Here is a 23270-nt window from a genome sequence, read left to right as displayed (position 1 = left end):
AACAGGCCTTAGGGAAGCTGAACAGTGAAGATCAGCCGTGGCAGCTGTGGAGCCAGATGCTTGCATTCAAATCTCAGCTCTACTGATTAGTAGGTGTCTGATCGTGGGCAAGTTACTTCCCACTTAAAGGAGCCCATGCAGGTCCTGGTGTATAAGAGGCTGGCCCTTAGTAAGTGGTAGGAAGTCTCCAAGCTCGTCCATGAATCAGCTCAGATGGCCACACCCTGGGAGTATGTGGAAGCTTACCTGCAAGCCCTGGACACTGGGTCAGAAACCTTTACGTAAAGTAGTTATGATCACAGTTGTCATAATGGGGCTCTTACAAAGGCAAGGCACCATGCAAAGTGTTTCACATATATTGACTCATGTTACCTTCAGAAACCCTGCCAGGTAGGGCTTCTATTTCTAAATAGGGGGAATAAATGGGGGAAACAGAGACTCAGAGAGGTGGAGAGTGTGCTAGGCACTGGGAATACGTGGAAGAATAAGGCTCATCTGTGTTCTCCAGGACCTCAGTCTAGTTAAGGAGACAGGAAAATAAACCAATACTACTAACGTGACAACAGTGAGTGTCATCTCCACTCAGCCTCGTCTGACATGTCTTCAACAAATAACTGATGAGCACCTACTACAGGCCAGGCCCTGTCTTGGTCACCTGAGTTCCTGCTGTTGAGTAGTTCACAGTCTAGTGGGCGAGGCAGATTATCGGATGGCCAAGCGATGCGTGCCCACCAGCAGCTGTGTGACTTTGCATTTCCCAAGCACCAGATACTTACAGGCTTTGGCTCATTTAATCTTAAAATGTATCATGGTGAGACATTATTGCTAGGCTCATTTTGTAGTTTGGGAACTGAGGTTGTAGAAGATTAAATAACTTGCCCAAAGTCTTACAATTGGTTTGTGGTGGAGCCAAGTTTGGGCCCCCGAACTTTCATACCCCAGTGTTCAAGGTCTTAACCCCTCCAATGGATGCAGGGAGGTAAAAAATTCTCCCTGTTCTGCTGGGAGACCCTGCTCATGCTGCACCCAGCGGCTTGCCTGCCACCTGAAGTCTGTTTGCTCCAGATATCCCTTTGAACTTCATCCTTCTGGAAGTGACTGGCAATCAGCCCTGGGCCTGCTTAACAGTGGGGAGAGGCGCTGTTGCACGGTGCAAAGGCTGTGAGATGCTAAGAGATGGCAGCCAGAAGCTTGCTCCTGTGGGGCCCAGATGCACGATAGACATCTCCTGGGGCACTTCCTAGCCATCCAGACAGGATGTCCTTGCACTGATGTGATCTTCACTGAGGAAAATAGGGGTTCAATCTGTTCTCTGAGGGAGGCTGTGGGAATGTGCGAACCAAAACAAGAGGAAGAGGAAACTCGAAATGACAGTCTCATGAAAGGTGCTCTCTGCAGGAAGCCAGGGAGGCTAATTTGCCTTCCCCAGTTTCCTTTTTCAAATGTCCTTCAATGAAACCCGGTCAAATGGATCCAGGGAACTCATCTTTTCACAAAATACAGACCAGGGGATCCCGCCGTCCTGGAAACAGACCCCAGGGCCACATACGAGTTGTTGCTGGGCACCAGCATCCCCCTGAAGCCCCAGTGTTGCCTGCACACGGAAGAACTCGCAAGTCCTGCACATTTATGTTCAACTCTTTTTGGATTCTATTCATTCCACAAACAGTTATTGAGCATCTCTCAGGTGCGAGGCACCCCATAGCAAACTGAAGACACAATGGTGAGGCAAGGTGGTGTCTGTCCTCAGGGGGCACGCTGAATGGAAGCTATTTTCAGGGCTCCTGTTATTCTGGGGGCTTGGTCTCTTGCCTCCAGCAATAGGCAGTGCTTTTAGAGGAGCTAAAGAACGGGTACACCTAGCTAGGACGTGGAACGTTCTGGAATGAGAGTGTCAGGCAGGTCTCTACATTCAGCTGCTGGGTTCCCACAAAGACTCTCAGAATTGGTGGCCATTGGCCAGACAGGATTTTCACTAGTGGAGCTGGAGAAGTTCTTTCAGTGAAGAAAAATCCTCAGGCTGATATCATGAGACTGATGGGAACTTGGGAAACTTGGCACTCTCTGGTGTCAATACGAGCTCCACAAATCATGGATGAAATACAGAGTTTTAAATGGGGCTGGAGCTGAGTTGCCTCCCAATCATCCATTCCTTCACTCACTCACTCATTCAAAAAATGTGTTGTATGCCTGGCACCATGCCAAGTGCTTGACGTGGGCTATCTCATGAAGCTGCAGAGCATCTCATGAGGTGGTATTATTAGTGCCACATTGCGTAGATATAGAAGCTGAAGCCCAGAGAGAGGAAGGATGTTACCCAAGGTTGCACAGCCAGAAAGTAGTGAGCAGAATTAGGTCAAACCCTGACTCTGCCACCTTCGGTGGTGTGACCTTGGAATAAGATAACTTTACAGAGGCTTGTTTTTTGCTTTTTCTGTGCAAATTGGCTATAATGATCTTTATCCCAAGGCCGCTATGTGGCTTAAATAAGATAATGTTCCCAAAGGACCTGGTCCATCGACACCCTTACTACACTTTAATTCTCCTTCCCTCTTCTGTCTCCAAGGGGTTTGAGCTGCAACTCCCTCTAGAATCAGGCAGTGTTTGCTCTGTCTCTGAGAATTGGCCCTCAGACCTCAGCCCACCCATTCCTGGCCTTCTGGGGGCATCTGGGACAGCTGCTCAGAGAACACTGAACAGGCCCAGTTCCCTGGTGGGTAAGCGCTGGGGGTGCTGCCCTGCAGAGCAGGGTGTGGGAAGGGCAGAGGCTTCCCTCAGCTGAGAGTGTAAGGACCCAGCAGCTCTAGTTCCCATATCTCTGTGCCTGGGCACTGCTGCCAGAAACTAGCAAGGTGATACATGTTTTCAATGTAAGATCATCAAGATTTGGGGAAAAAAAAATGGAAATCCTGCCTAAGTGCTAGCTCCTGAAAGGGCCTGCTTTTCCTACATGGAGCCCTGTGAACTGGTTTTCTTGGAAATGCTGGTGTCAGTCAGAGACCTGGCTCGGCCAGAGAGGGGTCCAATGGGCCCCTAACTACTGGGGTCTCAGTGTCCCAATGTCAGTCAGGAGATGGGGTGGGGAAGGACACCTTGGGTGGCGGGAGGAAACCTCCCTGGGCCCTTTTGGGCTAGAAGACTCAGAAACCCAGTTTGTAGGGCAGGAATCAGATAAAGGGGTAAGAGATGAAGTCAGGAGGTAAAAAATTTCCTGTGACTTTGCACTGTCTCTTGCCAAGTGTTGCACTGGATGCTTTAATGAAAGCATCATCTCAAATCCTTTCAGCATCCCTGCAAGAGAAGAACGTGAATTATGACATAAACTACACCTGATAAAAGTTATTAGCTCTGTGATGGGACTGGCAGGAGGGTGAGAGAAGGAGGGTACCATAGGCACCATTTAATGAGGCCTTTGCTCTCAAGATTGTGTTATTATTACCAGGCCATTTTACAAATGAGGAAACTGAGGCTTAGAGAGAGAGATCACATGGCTAGTAGGCAGAACTAGGTTTGAAACCAGGCTAGCATGAGGAATTTAGAGTGAGATAGGGATGAGATGAGGCCCTTGAATTGAGGCCTGGAGATAAGGTGAAAAGGTAGGACAGCTACAAGGGGAGGTGGCTTGGACTGGGTTGGCAGCAGCGTTGGAGCATTACTGTCAGATTCTGGGTCTGTCATGAAGGTATAGTGAATGTCTTTGAGAATGTGATGGAAGCTAGCAACCATCTCCCCCAAAAACTGCACCCTCCATGCTCACATGACCTGTTGCATACAATCTCAGGGTGGTTGTGAACCTCTCTGGAGCCATCCTTGGTCTCCACATGAAAGACACTCATGAGTTTAGGAGTTTTATATTGTGTGGGTGCAGTGCAGTGTGAGTCCTGGCCCATCTCTTTTTATGCCCAGCTGTGTTCACAATGTATGCCTATTGCCCCCTCTCCCTTCCCTTCCCCTTGCACTGCCCCTTATCTCCCTGCTGGGACATGCTTGGATGGAAAGGCAGAGCCACTGGAGTTGCCTAGGGTTTCCCAGTTCTCCTTGCTCCCTGCTTGGGACACTGCTTCAGTGAGCCGAAATGGCCTGGTCTGGTGGAGATTCCCCTGTCATGAGCTGCACCCTGACAGCTCCTCCTGCTATGGGCACTGCAGACACTTGTGGGTCAGCTCAGGTTACAGAAGTGGAAGTGAGTAGTGTAGAACTGGCATGTACCAGGAACCCAATAGAAGTGTGTGGAATCTGCACATACTTTTTTCCATGGTCCTGATAATAGAATGTTGTAGCTATTGGTATATACCCTATGCCTTCCCCATTAGACTGTAAGATCTTTGAGGACAAAAGATAGCAACCTCACCTTATTTACATTGGAATAAGAGGTGGAAAGAGGGATCGAAGGAAAGAGAAAGTGTGTTGTGGACATCACAGTTTCATTTGGTTCAGGTAGAACCTGTTTTTTTAACAGGTTAACTAGGCTGAGAGAATATAAAATTAGAGCTGAAGACTCTTGGATGCAATCTGGTAGGAGACAATGATTGCAGCACAGCGGGATGGAGAAAGCAAGAATTGACCATATCATTTGAACCCCTGGATCTTGCTGAACCTGAAGCCCCTTCTTGGTTTTGTAAGCCACTAGTTTTTTGTTTTATTCTTTTTTTTTTTTTTTTTTTTTTGAGACAGAGTCTCGCTCTGTCGCCCAGGTTGGAGTGCAGTGGCACAATCTTGGCTCACTGCAAGTTCACGCCATTCTCCTGCCTCAGCCTCCCGAGTAGCTGGGACTACAGGTGCCCACCACCACGCCCGGCTAATTTTTTGTATTTTTAGTAGAGACGGGGTTTCACTGTGTTAGCCAGGATGGTCTCGATCTCCTGACCTCGTGATCCGCCCGCCTCTGCCTCCTAAAGTGCTGGGGTTACAGGCGTGAGCCACCGCACCCGGCCTGTTTTATTCTTTTATATTTCCTTCTAATGCTAGTTTGTGCAGTATATCTGTCACTTGTAAATAAGAGTGTTGACTACTACAGAAAGGTAGAAGAAGTCAAGTGAACAGGAGGGAGGGAGAGCAGGAGGAAGGGATGTCTCCAATATGTAGGGGGCACAAGAAAACTTGTGTCAGTTCAGATACAGCAGATCCATCCTAAGATCTCTGCAGCTCCCCTTCTGAGGATCTGGGGCAGCCTACAGGGTCAGCCCTAGACGAGGGCTTTAGGGAGAAAGGGAGGCTGAAGGTGGCCTCCAGGAGCTTTGGGCCAACAGAAGCCCTGGGCGGTGGAGAGAGGGTTAGTGGAAGCCTGAACAGCAGCTCCTTGTGTTTACAGTAAACAGAGGCGGGTGGCCCAGCCTCCCCTTGGCCCTGAGAGGAGAGGGGAACAGTTGACGGAAAACTCCTCCCTCCCGCCTCCTCTGGGTAATTGAACAGGGGTTGGGTGGTGGGGTGGAGGACACATGGGGCCATGAGGTAGTGCAGATTGTACAGTAGGTAAGAGTCGACGGGGCTGGAGCATGGGCTGAAGAAGAAAGCACCCACCCAAAGGCAGGCACTAATGACAACCACAGAGTGGCTGGCAAAAGCCTGCCTCTCCTCCCTTGGCTTTTTATGTTCTAGGGAAGCCTAACTTCCGTATAAGATAGTGCTACTGTGTTTTCATCTCTTGCTACTCAAGGTATGCTTCCTGAACAAGTGGCATCACTTGGGAGCTCATAGAAGTGCAGAATCTCAGGCATCATCCCACACCTAGTAAATCAGAATCTGTCTTAACAAGCCCCAGGGGGTGATTCTTGTTTGCGATGCACTGTTATACTCCAACGAATAGCATGAAGTAAGGACAGGTGGTTCTACTGCAACACAAATTGGCCCAGGGTATGTATTTAGATGGATTATGAAATATTTGGTGTCAAATGCATTTTTTTGCAAATTAGATCTTACTGGAAATCCACCAAAGGAATTAACTTGTTAGACCAACAGCCGCAGGAACAAAGAAAACTTCCTCTAGGAAGTTTATATTTTTAAAATTAAATTTACTTAAATCGAAGCATGACTGTCATCTAATGTTCCTCACTTGTCGTGTAGTTTGCATTTGTGGAGCTGTCGTAGTTACAGGGGCCATGCTAAGCATGTTACATGCTTGACTTTAGGAAATCCTCACCCAGCCTTAGGAGGTAGGGATTATTCCCATCTAGCAAATGAGCAAATGAAGGAAGACACAGGTGACATCACTTTGATTTTTGCATTTCATTTTGCCTTTCACTTTTGTTTTATAATCCTTTCCCTATCATCTTCCCCTGACTCCCCACCCTCATCACTGCCAGGTCCTGATACTCAAGTCTTAGGGCCTGCAGGGCTATTGACTTCTGGTGGTTATGAGAGGCTGATTGTGCAGTGCCTACCACATGCCTGGTGTCTGCTGGAATAAGAGGCCACTGTACTCCCTGCTCTAAGGTGCTCCCAGGACCTTGTTTGTCCTGGACTTGGACAAGGTGACATATCCAGTTAGGTGATGTGTGCAAGTCTGGGGAATTCTGAGCTTTAGGAGACAATTCTCCATGGGTCTCCTGTGTCTCTTACCAGCTGGCTGCCTTTATCTTTACAAGGATGTTTATGTAAGGAGCAGCCTTGGAAGACAGAGACAGATAGTGTCTTTCTCCAGAGCAAAGTGTAGATTTGTTTACTATCCAGAATGTCTCCCTCTAGGGTAAAGGTCAGATAGGCTTACTGCTCAGTATAAAATATTTGGTTTCTCTCATCTTGGTATCCTCTCCTGTCACCTATAAGTGCAAAGTCACCTGGCCCTTTTCACTTCATTCTGTGGGAATTGGGGCAGGGGAAACTGACATAAATATGAACTCACGCTGCTTGCTGTGCTTTGAATAATTGTCTTTTGTCTCTGACCCAGGAGTCTTGTATCTTCTGACAGCGTCCGTGAAACTGAAGTAGATAAAATTATTAGCATGAAAGCAGGGTAAAATCTTAGATCCTTCACAATTCTTGACACTAGAGTCTTTTGGTTCATGGAATTAAATATATAACCCCTACTTGGAAGACTAGACTCAGTCCTCTCACTAAGAAGGCTAAAGAAGCTGTCATGGTAGTAGACAGTAGAAAAGCAAAGAGTGTGGAACCAGATGGCCTTGGTTGGAAATCTGGCTCCTGACTTAAGGTGGTGTTTCAGCCTCACTGAGCCTCAGTGTCCTCATAGTAAAACAGGGCTAAAAATTATTCCTGCTTTATAGGACTGTGGTGAAGAGTAAGTGAGATAATGAGATAAGATTAAAGAGTAAGTGATCTACAAATGCCGGGTGTTGTTGTTGCTATTGTCATGATCATTTGGAATCCTCTAGCCAGCCATTTCCCTAGAGGCAGTTACTGAGGGTGCATGGAGCTGGGGACAGTGGCCCTTGACCGTCAAGATCCATTCAGCCCAGCTGTGAGGCATCACCTGCTGTGACCCCAGTTGGTGGTTCAAGGTTATAGTAAACCACCTCACTTCTGTGCTAGGTGTTCTCTGTGGGTCCCTTGCCCCCATTTTTACCATATGTATTAGCCATCTCAGCGCCAGAACAAAATACCATAGACTGGGTGGCTTAAACAACAGCCATTCATCTTCTCACATTTCTGGAGGCTGGAAGTCTGAGATCAGGGTGCCAGCATGATCAGGTTCCTGGCTCATGGTGCCTTCTCATGGTGCCCTCATATGACAGAGAGAGCGCGCACTAGTGTCTCTTCTCATTAGGGCACTAATCCCAGCCTCATGACCTCAACTAAACCCAGTTATCATCCAAAGGCCTCCCCTCCAAATACCATCACATTGGAGGTTAGGGCTTCAACCCATGAATCTGGGGGGACACCATTCAGTCCACAACATTCTCTCTGCTTCCCCATCCTGCTCAAGCCCCAGGAGGCCGGCTTCCTTGGACTGCACTATCAGGATCCTTTCCCTCTGGCTTCTGGCTGGGTCCAGCCAACTGGTGGCACCAAAAGGAGCTTGAAGGGCCAGAGGAGAGAGAGTTTGGTGCATTTATTATTCGAGGATTTTCTAGGCTACAGGTTGATAGTAGTGGTGCTTCACCATTCAAGGCCACAGTTGTGGCACTGCAGGTCTGTTCTACAGCTACAGACCTGGCTCGGTTCAGGTGATCACTCCCTCCTTTGCCCATTCAGGCCCTGGGGGTAGCAATGGCATCACACAATTAACAACCTGGGTGCCTTCTTACCTTTCTTGGTGTCTGTCCTTAAGCCTGGTCCAGACTTTAGTACGTAGGCCATTAGATTTTCCTGAATGAACTCTTCTGAGTCTGCCATCTGTTTTTGGCCAGGACTCTATGCAAAGGAGACTTCTGGTGCCCCCATCACAGCCTAAGCCCGGAGAGACAGGCATTTACAATCCTGAAAGGGTCTGGGCACAGCTGGGAAATACCAGAGCAATGCAAGCCTCCCTTCTTTACCATTGGCAGTGGTTCTCAAATATTTTGTTTTCAGGACCCCTTTACATTCTTAGAAATTATTGAGGCTCTCAAAGAGTTATTAAGTGAATTATACGAATCCGTAGTTACTATATAGAAATAAAATTGATAAATTTTAAAATATGAATATATTCATATGAAAAATCATAAACACGATACGTGTTAAGACAGTGTTTTATGAAAGATAACTTGATTTTTCCCAAACAAAACAATACATTTTGCAAATCTTTTTAAACATCTGGATTACCAGAGGGTAGCTGGATTCTCATTGGCATCTGCATTCAATCTATTGTAATATGTTGCTTTGGTTGCAGTATAGGAGAAAATATAAGTGGTGCTGCACTGAGTTATTTTGAAACATTGCCTTGTATAATATATTTTTTTAAATAGTTAAGAATACCCCTAATGTCATCAGGAGACTTTAAGTGCAAGCTCACAGTGGCAGAAACACGTTTTCCAAAATTCTATATATATATATATTGCATAAAAGCTCTAATTTTGTCAATGCAACAAATTCTGTCAGGTTTTCTTGAGTTGACAAATTTGTTTCATTTTCAAGAATATGTCTGGAATACTCAAGAGTGAAAAACCATCGTCATCTGCCAGTTGTTCTTTCAAAGTAAAAATGATGTTCTGCTGAGAGAAGTAGAAAGTTCAGCTCGCAACTCAAGTTGTGGCAAATGCTCTTTGCCCGCAGCCAAGCCAAGTATGCAGTGAAGCTTCATATGCAGCGCGAGTGCTTTTTGCACACTTCCTGTTTCATTACACAGAATATTAAAAACACCTGAACTCTGCTTCGTCAAGGGCATTCTAGAGTGAAACTAGCTTTTTTCCCATTCAGGTGAACGGTGAAGAATACAGTGATCACTAGTGCAGTTTGGTGCCACCACCTTGATTCCTGCTAAGCCTTGGCAGTTTTACCTTTCATTGCTTTTGTGCTATTAGTGCAAACGTCAGTAGAGCAAAAAAATCTTATTATTACCAAAATAACATTGATCCTGCAGATCCTCTGCAAAGGTCTTGGTGCCCCCAGAGGTCCTAGAACAACGTTCTGAAAATAAGTGCTGTACAGTATAGAATATGAAGTAATAGGGAGTGTTGAGCAAACCTTTATTTTGCCCAAAGACCTTTCCTAATCTGGAACTCACTTTAGCCTCTGGAATGTAAGCTGTATGAGAGCAGGCAGTCTTTACTCTCAGAATTTATCAGTGCTTGCATGTGAAATGTCAAAAGAAATTATTGACTTAGAAAGAGGATTTAAATTCAATATAAACCAAGAAATAATATGTGCTTCTGATTTTTTTTAAAGGCTATCTATCAGCTAAATGGATGTAACAATGCTTAATGAAAACAGTACCTCTGAGCCTCGGTTTTTTTCATCTGCAAAATGGACTTGATTTAATCCACTGCTTATCACAATTTTCCATTGAAGAACTTTAAGGAGCAAAGGGAAATGAATGAATATTTCTTGGGGGAGCCAGGAGTAATCTGTATCCAACCTATTTTCTTTTTTTGTTGCAGTACATGTGATAATCTAATACGTTCATATAATTTGTAAAGGACAAATCAGTGTACTTGGGATATCCATCAGCTTGAATATTTGTCTTTTTAAAATGCCAGAAACATCCCCAACCTATTTTTTGAAATCGCTTGTATTTTAATTTCCACAATTTGGGGGACCTTGTAATTCTAATCCATAAAATATCAGTGTTTACTTTAAGAGAAAGCAATGTTTTTAAATAGCAACAGCAAGTTTAAAAAGATCAATGCTATATTTATCCAGGTGCAAGGTTGGGTCTCAAGGGTTATGGTATGTGAATCTAAGTAATAGTCCTGAGTTCTGGTGTTGGTTCTGCCACCTCCTCTTTGCATGACCTTGGGCAAGTTATGTTCTTTTGAATCTCAGTATCCTCACTTCAAAAAATGAGAATAATGCTGATCACAATTACAATAGTAAAACTATAATCTATAAAAAATAGTGCCTCCAGGCTGGGCACGGTGGCTCACACCTGTAATCCCAGCACTTTAAAAGGCTGAGGTGGGCAGATCACCTGAGGTCAGGAGTTCAAGACCAGCCTGGCCAACATGGTGAAACCCCATCTTTACTAAAAATACAAAAACTAGCCAGGTGTGGTGGCACATGCCTGTAGTCCCAGCTACTTGGGAGGCTGAGGCAGGAGAATCGCTTGAACCCAGGAGGCGGAGGTTGCAGTGAGCTGAGATCACACCACGGCACTCCAGTCTGGATGACAGAGCAAGACTGTGTCTCAACAACAACAACAACAACAACAATAACAACAAAAATAGTACTTTCAACATGGTGAAACCCCGTCTCTACTAGAAATACAAAAATTAGCTGGGCATGGTAGTGTTTGCCTGTAGTCCCAGCTACTCCGGAAGCTAAGGCAGGAGAGTCACTTGAACCCAGGAGGCGGAGGTTACATGAGCTGAGATCACACTACTGCACTCTGGCCTGGCGACAGAGAGAGACTCTGTCTCAAAAAAATAATAATAATAATAATAATGCTTCCAACTCCACAGGTAGAATTCCCGAGAGAAAAAGATAGCAATATACCTCTGTGTACAGAAGTTCTAAGTGCCATGAAGTCATCTCATCCCTGGCTCCCTACCAAAACCCTTGGATTCTCAGAGCCGGAAGCACCCAGAGATTTTCACACAGTGTTGCTGGTACCCTAGGACTCCTTAGAGATGCGTCAGCGTCCTGGTGAGCTGTATTAGAGAAGAAAATTATTCTGACATATTAACATGGTGAGGAAGACCTAAATACAGCAAAGACAGGGATTTCTAGCCAATGGGCAGAGTGAGGGGGTCATTGAATGGAAAATTACTAAGAGGAGACATCAGGGATAGGGGATTCTTGCTAAACCAACTTAACAGAATTTCTGCTGAAGGCAGGCCAAAGACTTAAACATCAAAGATGGGGAATGAGAAATTTGAAAAGATAGTGAAGGTGTCCAAATAGCAAGCATGTGGAGATTCTAGGAAAACTGACTTAGCAGGATTTTTGCTACAGTTGGACCAGGAAGGCCAAAGGCAAGGCCTAAGGATGAGGCCTGGTTTAAAAGAGGGCACAGAGGAGCCTGTCTGAAGTTTGGTCAAGGACAGAGTTTTAATCAGCTGGGCTTGGACATCTCTTCTCCCCACTTCCCATTCATATGCACCTGATCAGCTCTGTTTGAATCTGTTTTAATTTGAATTCATGGTTCTTCAGGGAAAAACACATTGAGTAAATAGAGAGATATTCTATGTTCATTGAAAGAGCGTCTCAATATTGTCAAAATACCAGTTATTTCCAACTTGATCTATAGATTCAATGCAATCCCAAGCAAAATTTCAGCAAGTTGGCCAGGCACGGTGGCTCACGCCTGTAATCCCAGCACTTTGGGAGGCCGAAGCAGGTGGATCACCTGAGGTCAGGAGTTCGAGACCAGCCTTGCCAATATGGTGAAACCCCATCTCTACTAAAAAAAAATACAAAAATACCTGGGCGTGGTGGTGGGCATCTGTAATCTCAGCTACTCGGGAGGCTGAGGAAGAAGAATCGCTTGAACCCAGGAGGCAGAGGTTGCAGTGAGCCGGGATTGTGCCATTGCACTCCAGCCTGGGTGACAAGAGCAAAATTCTGTCTTAAAAAAAAGAAAAATCAGCAAGTTATTTTGCAGGTATCAGCAAACTGACTTTAAAGTTTATATGGAGGAGCAAAAGGCCCAGAATAGCCAACACAATATTAAAGGAGAAGAGCAAATTCAGAGAACTAACACTATCCAACTTCAAGACTTACTGGAAAAGGATCATAACATTGTGGCATTGGTGAAAGCACAGACAAATAGATCAACGGAACTGAAAAGGGGATCACAGAAATAAACTCACACAAATATAGCCAACTGGTCTTTGGCAAAGGATCACAGGTACTACAAGGGAGAAAAGATAGCTTTGTCAACAAATGGTGCTAGAAAAGTAGATATTCACGTGTAAAATAATAATAATAATCTAGATGCAAACCTTATACTCTTCACAAAAATTAACCTTGATCATAAACCTAAATGTAAAATGCAAAACAATAAAACTCCTAGAAAATAACATAGAAGAAAATCCAGATGACATTGGGTTTGGTGATAACTTTTTAGATGTAACACCAAGGGCTCATGGTAGGGACTACATGGCTATCTATAGGGAGCAACTGTTATTCAGGGGCTCAAAATGCAGGCCTAGTCTTTCCAGATCTTCTAGATATGTCTAGATCCTTTTCAAGCAGAAGCAGGAAATCTCTTTTGTTATGTGAAACCCCTTGATTTTTGAATCATGACAATTCATTAAATATATTTAAAAGACCATATGGGTCAAAGGCAGTGTGGGGGCCGCCATAACGCCTCAATGTGCCTTCTTCTGAAAAGTAGGAAGGATTTATGAATTATGCTGTAGAGATAAATGAAGGCTTTTGAAGATTATGACAGTCCCAGTAAGTGAGGAGTATTTGGTCCAAAGCAAACTCTGGCTTTTCCTTCTCTAAAACTAATGTTCAAAAACATTTAAACAAATTTAGTAACTGGATATGCCCAAGGGGATAGATTTCAATATTCAGGCTACATCAGGCTACAAACTAGGCTTTGATCTAGACAGAAACAGGAAGAGCTTGAGAAAACTCAAGTGAAAGTTAAGAGGCCTTTAATTTAGGGTAGAATTAAAGCTGAACAGCAAAGGATCCAATGCTGAGGATTTTCCACTCAAACCAAAGCAAAGGTGTGAGAAATGGCAAATAAAAGCAAGTCAGTCTCTGGAAGTATTGAGGAAAGTCCATAGAAATGAACCCATCAAAGAAACTTGAACATTAAGAAGAAAAGCTGGGTTGGTGTACCCCCTAATTTAGCCAAGCAACTCCAGCAAAGCTCTAACCTGCTTCATCCTGGCTCCTAGGGGAGGAAGGTTCAAATCCCAGCTCCTCCATCTAGTAGCTGTTGTGATCTGTGGCAGTGTTTGAATCTCACTGAACTCTGGTCTCTAGCAGACAAAATGGGAAAGATAACACCTACTGCAAGGGCTACTATGAGAAAGAAGTGAGATAAACACTGAAACTCTCCATCGCTGCATGCTTACTGTATATTAGGCATGCAATGTCTCACTTAAGCTCATTACTTCAAGTCATCGTCATTATCATTGCCATCAGGATGTGTAGAAGCCCCCACATGCAAGAGAAACTAAGTTAATGATAAGTGTAATGGTGTCATTTATGGCATCACTATCATTTCTATTACAGGAGATGTGCACACCTCATAGTCCTGGGGTAGGTGGAAGCTTCTCTGAATCACATTATCAACCATCTCGGGAAGCCTGCCGTGAACAATTCCATGACACAAGAATCATCTTCTAAAACATACGTAGGCTTTCTTGTCCTTATTCTCTAACCCTTGAATATATTAAGCAGTTTGAAATGAAAATGGTTTGTCCTTGTTTTATAAGTAGCTTTGAAGATTTTTCTCCCATATCTATTACCTCTCACACAGTGCTTGCCCAAATACTGGGCACGTTAATATCTCATAAATAAATTTTGTAAAAAATAGGTTTACTGTGTTTTCCCATTCCAAAAGCAATTTAGGCTAGTTATAATGAGTTTGGAACCTATAGGCAGGCAGGAAGAAGAAATAAGCTCTGAAGGGCGGTGGGCAATGCTGAGTTGTTCAAGGGTCTTTGGAAGTCAAAATGCAAATCCCAACCTGCGAATTATATGACTGGAGGGGTGGCTGCTTTCTTCACAAAACCCCAGCAAGCTGGAACACATGGCTTATTTGGTTTTCAACTACATCTTGCTCAGCTCAGCATGACCTGGGCCTAGCAGAGCACCTGGCAGAAAGGAGATATTTGATCTGAGCTAACCTCCCCAGCCCAGGGTGAGTCCAGAAATGTTGGGAGCAGGGGAGCTTCTGGTTGCCATGAGAATCTGAATGTGACACTGGCAATTCATGAGCAAGAGCTCACTATGTGAGGGACAGTCCTACACACCCAAATGCCAAGAATGCTGCCCATGGAGAAATACCATGGTTAGCGAAAGTGGCAGTAAAAGGAAACCAGTTGCCCGGGTGCAGTGGCTCACACCTGTAATCTCAGCACTTAGGGAGGCTGAGGTGGGTAGATCCCAAGGTCAAGAGATCATGACCATCCTGGCCAACATGGTGAAACACCATCTCTACTAAAAATACAAAAATTAGCCGGGTGTGGTGGCGTGTGCCTGTAATCCCAGCTACTCGGAAGGCTGAGGGAGGAAAATCAGTTGAACCTGGAAGGCGGAGGTTGCAGTGAGCTGAGATTGCACCACTGCACTCTGACCTAGCAACAGAGTGAGACTCCATCTCAAAAAAAAAAAAAAACCAGAAAGCAATGTGCTTGACAGTAAAACAGAGTTCCATGTTATGAATGCACGGAGTGAGTCTGGAAGATCTTACAGCCCCAAAAGTTAATGGTGGTAACCCTCTGGGCAATGGAATTAGGGGAGCTTCAGAGTTGTTTTTTTTTCACTTTGCAAATCTCTGTTGTAATTATTTTTCCTGCAAAGATGTTTTGTGATGCATATGATGTGATAAACAAGAAAATAAAGATTGTATTTACTTTCAGATTTTTTTCCCTAAAGATAGGTATTATTGGTAAAGACAGTTGAAATATTGAAGGAAGAAATGACTGAATGCAGTGCTTAATGATTAATGGGGTAATGGATCAACTGAGGGAAACTCTTTTTAGGGGCAGCAGCACCCTCACCCTTCTCCTCATGCTTGAACTCCCTGGGATCTGGAGGGACATAAAGAGTCCTTTATCTTTCTCCAGGTCCCACCAAGTCTCCGAGTTTCTGCAGGTGGCTTGTTAGTCACAGAGGTGCAGGTGAAATGGAGAAAGCTGCTTATCAGCCTGGGCCAGTGCAGTTGCTATCACTGAGGTCCAGAGCCACACAAGAGCCTCAGTCTGACCTGTGTTTCTCTCCTGTTCCCCCTAAGATCCCCCCACGGCCATCTGATAAGACACATTTAACTGTCTAGTTTGCATGGTCCTGACAATTTTCATTCAAAACATATGCAAATACTGAGGGCAGGTTGCTGAGGACAGAGGTTGTGGCGAAATGCTTCTAAACTTTTAACCAAATGATTCTATTAACCCCAAGAAGAGGAGCCTTTGATTTAGGCCTCAATTTGCATCAAAAGGACAGTTAGGCCTCTGTTCATTTCTACCTCCATCTGGCGGCTTATCTCCTCTCTGGGAAAGGGGAATTAGCAACGTGACACAGTGACTTTCCCAGAAGCACTGGGCTTGTTGGCTCCTGGCGAGGTGGCCACTAAAGCCATCTTCACTCACCAGCTGGGCCCTGTATGAGATGGAGCCTGGGCAGGCTCCAGGCCGGTTCCCATGCCACGGGCCATTTGTCAGAGCCTGTACTTACCAGAAGCAGTGGCAGGGTCAGCTGGGCGGGCAAGGCATTAGCAAAAAGTGCTGCACTAATCCAGCTGATGAATGAACGCTCTGAAAACAGAACCTTTGGATTGGTAACTGGATACCTTACCAAGGGAAGCAGGTGATCTCCGGGAAGGCCATGGGGAATTCTGCAGAGGCATTTCCTGCTTCCTCACCCTGGCCTGGTGGTCTCAGGCTACCTTCTTCTAAATCCCAGACAGAACATCTGTTCAGACCAGTGGTCCTGGTGGCACCTGCTTCATGCGCACACAACTTGTGCAGTCACATGGGGGCCTGTGTTTACAAGAACCCTGTCCCTAGTTTGATGCTCTGCTGTTGCTGTCTTGAAATTCCTAATAATTTTTTTTAAAAGGGACTCCAGAGTTTTAGTTTGCACTGGGTCCCATGAACTATATAGCCGGTCCTAGACCTGGGTTACAGCATGGCACTGACACGGTCCTCCACAATCCTGGGGAAGGCTGAGGTAACTGCTGTGCCTGAATTTGGCATTCAAGGCCTTTTCCAGCTTAGTTTTCTGACTGCCTTTCTAGTTATCCCCATATCCCACACTCTCGGGAACATGTCACCTTCCGCCAAAGATTCTGCCCCGCTCCTCCCTGCCTTTGCGCTTCTTCTTCCCTGTGCCTGGTTAACCTGTCCCTCTTATCTCTGTGCAGACCCTCTCTCAGGTTTTATGATCGCAGAGGCGAATCTTCTTCTTTCTGAAGATTTTTTTGACAACCTGCAGGCAGAGTTAGTGGCTCCATCTTCTTGATACCTCCGGTTGGAGCTCTTAGTGAATTCCAGAATGATCATGCACCTGTCTCCAAAGAGTCTTATTAAAAGTATTTAACAACTGGTATGGCAGAAGCACCAAACAATCAGACCCAATGGAAGGAGGCCAGGCACAGCCCTGGAGCAGTGTCCTGCTGGATTTGGGGCCCAGAGTAGGGGCTGTATACCAATCATTAAGGAGTATTTCAACTTTGAAAAGCAGGTTGCACTCTCCGGGTGTGGCCTGGCTGACCAGAGAGCGCCCCACTCCACCATGACCCTCAGCAGGGGTCGTGTGTGGTTCCTCTGTCTATCCTGGTGTCTAAGACAGGGCTTGGCCAGAGTCAGTGCTCAGAAAAGGAGGATGGATGGGCTGGGGAAAGTCTATGATAATGGGTTTCTTTCTGGCATCTGTCACAGAGGGAGGGAATGATGAGACTGTTTGGAAAATCTGGAGACATTAATCTCTCCAGTTTTCGCCAAGGGCCCTTCTCAGCTAATGAACCCAGCATATTGCAAAGTGTCCTGCAGTGACTGGGAGAAAACAAAAGGAAAAGGAAGCAGTCCCAGGCCACACGCATCCACACAAGACACATAAACACATGTTCACACGCAAGCATGCCCAGTATGCGTGCAAACTTGTATGTACATGCGACTCAAACCCACCACATACTGCACACACCACATACTCCCCAATACACACTCATGCCTCCTAAAGCCAGGAGCAACCCACGGGATCCAGCGTGTGAGCCAGGTGGGCATCTGTGCTGGGTTAGGAGAATGGCCAGGGGGTGGGGGCTGCATGGATGCTCTAGAGGGAGAGAGGCCCTGGTGCTGGGAGGATTTGGAGAAGAAGAGAGGAGGGAGGCCAAGGGCACAAAGGAGAGAATGGGGCAGCAAGGCTTCATCTGGCTGGGGCAGAGAATGGGTCTTAGGAGGCCAGGGAGAAGGAAGGTACAGACAGGCATGTTCTCGTAGGGGGAGGAAGGTGGAGACTCATGTGTGGAGAACCTTCTGCGTGCCAGGCATACACTAGAGGTACTACAGGTATCATCCCTGCTAATTCTTATACCTACCCCATGAGGTAGATGTACATCCCTCACTGCAAGGGGGATGGATCCTCTTATTTCACAAATAAGGCTCAGACCGATGAAGTGACCTGCCCAGGGCTCCACAGCTGAGGAATGGAGCCCAGGTGCAGACCCAGGTCTGCAGGATTCCAAATCCCCGGTTATGTCCCCCTTGCTGTCCATCTGGTAAAAAGGTGTGTCTTTTGGCCTTTATTCCCACCTGCACTGGGCCACACTTCTTGTCTTCTTAAAGGATGCACCTGAGCAGCCCATCCTCCCCTCTTACATTTCCATGAACTCTAACTGGGAAAGCGTGGGCACTCGATGCAGGGCAGGGGATCGAGGCCAGCCCCCGGCTTCTCAGCCTCAGCACTGCTGACACTTGCAGCCAGACCATTCTTCATTATGAGGAGCTGCCCTGTGCCTTGTAAGATGTTTAGCATCTGTCTTAGTCCATTCGGCTGCAATACAAAAACACCATATAGCTGGTGGCTTCTAAACAACAGAAATGTATTTCTCCCAGTTCTGGAGGCTAGAGGTCTGAGATCCGGGTGCCAGCATGGTCAGGTTCCCACCAGGGCCCTCTTTGGGGTTGCAAACTACTGACTTCTCTTTGTATCCATACACGGTGGAGAGCGAAAGAGAACACTGTGGCCCCTTCTTATAATGGTACTAGTCCCAATTATGAGGGCTCCCCGTTATGACCTAATCACCTTCCAAAGGCCCTACCTCCTAATACCATCACATGAGGGGTTAGGTTTTCAACACAGGAATTTTGGGGGAACACAAGTATTCTGTCCCTAGCAACAGCATCCTTGGCTTCTACCCACTAGATGCAAGTAGCACCTTCCCTTTTCTAAACACCCAGTTGTGACAACCAAAAATTTCTCTGGACATTGCCAAATGTCCCCTGGAGGGAAATTCACTCTCAGTTGAGAACTGCTGGGCTGGATAGATAGCTGGTTGGGAGGACACAGAGGGGATTTCCAAGTCTTTGGCTCCTTCTACAAAGATTTGTCAGCTCTCAGGTAAGCACCTGTCCTTCTGGCCTAGGTGCTGATGAGTCAGGCCGAGTGGCAGGGGCTGGACAACATGACCTCTGGAAGGCCTTCTGCATGGGCCCAGCAGATCTGGCAGGGGGCCAGTCCCGCCCTCCCCCAGGGATGACTGGGGCCCCATAGAGATACTTTGTCCAACAGCTCCCTTCTGCCAGTATACCCAGGACGTGCAGACCCAAGGGCCAATTATAAAAATGAAAAATCCAGGTCTCGGCCTCAAATGAGTAGTTTCCTTTGGCACTTTGATTCTCTTGTAATAAGTGCCTAGTCACCAAGGAATCCCAGGAATGTGGCCTTGATAATGAAAATAGGCGCCTGGCCCAGAGGGGCCCACTCACTGGACTGGCAGGCAGGCCTGAGCAGGTAGCCTCCAAATCTCAAGCAGCAGTTCCCCTGCTGAGCAGGGGCACTTGCTGAAATTGGCTGTCCCCACTCGGCCCTGGGACTGTTTCCACATCCCCATTTCCAGCTGCCTGGCTGCAGCACCCACCTCCTGAAAAAAGCAAGAATCCTTATGAATGCCTGGCTCCATATCAGGAAAAACAAAACGTAACCCAGCCTCCAACCTAACATTTTTTGATTGTTTACTCTTTCATTTCATATCCCAACAATGATACTATTATTATCCCCATTTTACAGACAAAGGAGTTGAGGCACAGAGAGGTTAAGTCACTCGCACAAAGACTCAAAGCTGGAAAGTGGAGTTGCTGAGATCTGAACCTGGGCGGCTGTCTTTGGAGTTGGTGCTCTTAAGAATTGCACTTCTGGGATTACAGGCTTGAGCCACCGAGGCGGGTGGATCACCTGAAGTCAGGAGTTCAAGACCAGCCTGACCAGCATGGTGAAACCCCGTCTCTACTAAAAATACAAAAATTAGCCAGGCATGGTGGCAGGTGCCTGTAATCCCAGCTACTTGGGAGGCTGAGGCAGGAGAATCGCTTGAACCCGGGAGGCGGAGGTTGCTGTGAGCCAAGATCGTGCCATTGCACTCCAGCCTGGGCAATAGAGCAAGACGCCATCTCAAAAAAAAAAACAAAAAAAAAAACAGGCCCCAGTGTGTGATGTTCCCCTTCCTGTGTCCAAGTGTTCTCATTGTTCAATTCCCACCTATGAGTAAGAACATGCAGTGTTTGGTTTTTTGTCCTTGCGATAGTTTGCTGAGAACGATGGTTTCCAGCTTCATCCATGTCCCTACAAAGGACATGAACTCACCATTTTTTATGGCTGTATAGTATTCCATGGTGTATATGTGGCACATTTTCTTAATCCAGTCTATCATTGTTGGACATTTGGGTTGTTTTCAAGCTTTAAGTATAATATAAATATATATATATATATAAAGTGTATAATATATATACATATATATGTATGTGTATATATATGTATATATATTTTATATATAAAGTATATAATATATACACATATATATGTGTATGTATATATATATTACATATATGTATGTATAATATATGTATATATAATATATGTATATATATTATAATTATATATGTATATATATATATTCTGTGTATTATATATTTTGTGTGTGTGTGTGAACAAAACAAAACTGCACTTCTACTGCAAAGTGACCAAGGTATTTGGGCCCCCAGGGCTAAAACCTTACTATATCCTGTAAAAAACAAGGATCTTGGAGGAATTGAGGAAGAAGTACTACTTGTCTGGCCTGGTCAGGGAAGCCCACCTTCTTTGGGGCTCCTCCTGAGGCCCTGAATCTTTTGTTTTACTACAAAACAGCATGTCCCAATTTCAGGATGCCAATCCCCAGAAATCAGTAGAATGAGGTGGTTTAGGGCACTGGCTTGAGTCCCGAGGGACTAGAGATGCAGGACCACCTTTGCTAGCCAATATGTGCCGTCAGGCAAGTGACTGAACACATCAGCATCCTCATCTGTAAAGTGGAGAGAACAATACTGACTTCATAACATCATGACACTTAATGAGAGAGTGAACATGAAGCCTGGCGTCCAGGGGCTCTGCAGACATCTTGACTACTATTTTGGTGAATGATGTGGGGTATCACCTAATGCCCTTGGAAGTGAGATGCCACTGTGTCACTAGGGCAGGTTGCCAAACTTCTCTGGGACTCAGCTGGCTCACCTGTAAAATAGAGGCAAGAAGGAGATCCCATTTCAGGGCCCAGGGCTGGAAGTGGAATATGCAGGGAGTGTCAGGGGGTGAGGATGGCACGTGCAAAGGCTCAGAGGTGAAAACAGCATTGGCTGGCTCAGGATTCCAGGCAGTTCAGGATACTCAGAGAGGGACGGCAGGTGGGCATTCGTTAGAGCTGAGACTGCAGGATGGGCAGGCTCCAATTTTGAGGCTGAAATCCTCTCCTGGCTTCTGAAGCCCAGGGACGTTGGAGAGACAAGAGGTTCTGACATCAGATGAAATGAGTGTTGACTGTGCCCTTTTGTTCCCAGCACCCCTGGGGCTTAGAGCTGGGTTCTCAGAAGACTGAAGGTTAGCAGAGGGAAGGAAACCGCTTGGCTGGGCTGGGAGGAAGATAATTCAAGGGTGCAAGGCCCCAGGGCAGTACCTCCTCCTCCTCCCCTGTACCCTGGTCCCTTCTCACACACACACACACACACACACACACACACACACACACACACCATTATGTGGCACTTACAGTGGGCTGATTGTGAGCACCAAGGTCCCAGGGCAGGGGCCGGGCTAGAGCAAAATTCTACTAATAATAGCCACTCTTCATTAAGGGATTGCTGCACACCAGCTGCGAGGCTAAGGACTTCCCCAGCTTTATCTCACTTAATCCTTACCAGGGCTCTGCAAGGTATGGGTGATGCTCCCTCTTTCATGAGGAACTAAGGTTCAGAGAGGCTGAGCAATCTGCTCAAGGTCACACAGCTGCCAAGTGCCAAACCAGGGTCCAGCCACGGATGATCCAATCCCAAGGCCTTCACTAGTGTGCTCTCTGTAGCTCTTTCAAAGGGCTGTTCCCTTAAACAGGCGATGGAAGTAGGGTGGAAACCCCCAAACCTCCTTTTCAAGCTCCCTTAAGAGTTGATCCCTTTTCAAGTCCAGTTAGTTCAGCATTGAAGTGAGTGATTTCCATAAACACTGTTTTTTACATTCAATACTCTAAGATATGTCACCTATTTGAAGATGCACCATTGGTTTAATGATGACTTCCAGAGAGGAAGTATAAAGGAAGAGCACATTAGCATAATGTGCTCTGATTTCTCCCACTTTACATCATGGGAACACGAGCATCTTAGAATGGAGGCAATGTTGGGTCAGACTCTGTTAAACACCAGCGACAAAAATACAAAGAATAAGGCTCATGGGCAAATTCATGCTCCAGCTGTTCTTTCAAATAGCCGATACATTTAGTAGCTACTTTTTATTAAAATGTCATTTACATAGAGTGTAATCTACATATATTAACTGAGTTCTTTTATACGTCTACACCCACGTAGTCACCATCTCTTCAATGAATATTTATTAAGCACTATTTTTCAAAGACCAGAAATACAATTAGGAACATCATTAGCAAGGTCTCCTTCCTCAATGCAGTGGAAAGTGCAGGGAGGCAGAAAGATGAAGTACACAAAGACCTCCACAAAATTATTGCAATTGTGCTGGTATTATGAGAAAACCAAGCAGTGCACAGAGATCAAGAAGAAAGAAAAGGAGCCTCCATTTTAAATAGGGTGGTCAGGGAGAGTCTCTCTTGCACAGGAAGCTGGAACCTGAAAAATCAAAGTGTGGTGTCCCCAGGGAAAAACATCCCAGGCAGAGAGAACAGAAAGTGTGCAGTTGCTGAGAAGGCAGAGAGCTGGCACTGGAGAAGACTCATGTAACTGGTGTGTGCCATAGGGGTATTGGTGTTATGGGCAGGAGATCAGAGAAGGCTTCAGGAGGTGGTCACTTCCCACTGCCAGGTCAGCTGGACATGGGAAGGGCATTCCAGGGAGGGCACTGTGTGTCCTAGGGCACAGTAGTAGAAAGTAAGGACGCTTGTTCAAGTGCCTCCCCAGGGCCCTACCTGGCTGGAACCCCGAGGAAAAGGGGACACAGAGGGGAGCCGGGTGGGAAGTGTGACCAGTGATGCAGAAGAGGCACCCACAGACTTGTCCCTGGTGGGTACTAAGGCAGTTCAGATATTATCCAGAAAGCAATGCTTCAAAAAGATCCTCCATGCAGTATGTAAAGCAAATTGGAGACATCACAGATGTGGCACAGGATTAGGCCCCAGAGGCACCAGGGGGTCTCTGAAAACTGCAGTGGATGGGTCTCCTGTGAGCATCGCAGTGTGTACAAAGAGTCCTATAGCACCTGTGTCTGTTCCTGCTGCCCTATTTGAAGAAAGGTGCTGTGTTTTATTTTTAGATCCATGGTGCCTGGACATAGCAGGTGCTCAGGAATAACTGAATGAGTGGATTCCCATCTCACATGTGCTCTTACCATCCCCTCTCCCCAAT

General features: G+C 46.0%; 1 pseudogene; it reads left to right on the top strand.

The window, feature by feature from the left end:
• Positions 1-213: 213 nt before the first annotated feature.
• LOC116470645 (keratin, type I cytoskeletal 18-like) overlaps positions 214-23270 on the top strand; it is a 29326-nt pseudogene continuing 6269 nt past the window's right edge.

This window comes from Hylobates moloch, unplaced genomic scaffold, assembly GCF_009828535.3.
Source record: "Hylobates moloch isolate HMO894 unplaced genomic scaffold, HMol_V3 SCAFFOLD_6, whole genome shotgun sequence".
NCBI classification, from domain to species: Eukaryota; Metazoa; Chordata; class Mammalia; order Primates; family Hylobatidae; genus Hylobates; species Hylobates moloch.
The sequence above is the reverse complement of the archived record's forward strand: the minus strand, read 5'-3'. Positions and strand labels throughout refer to the sequence as shown.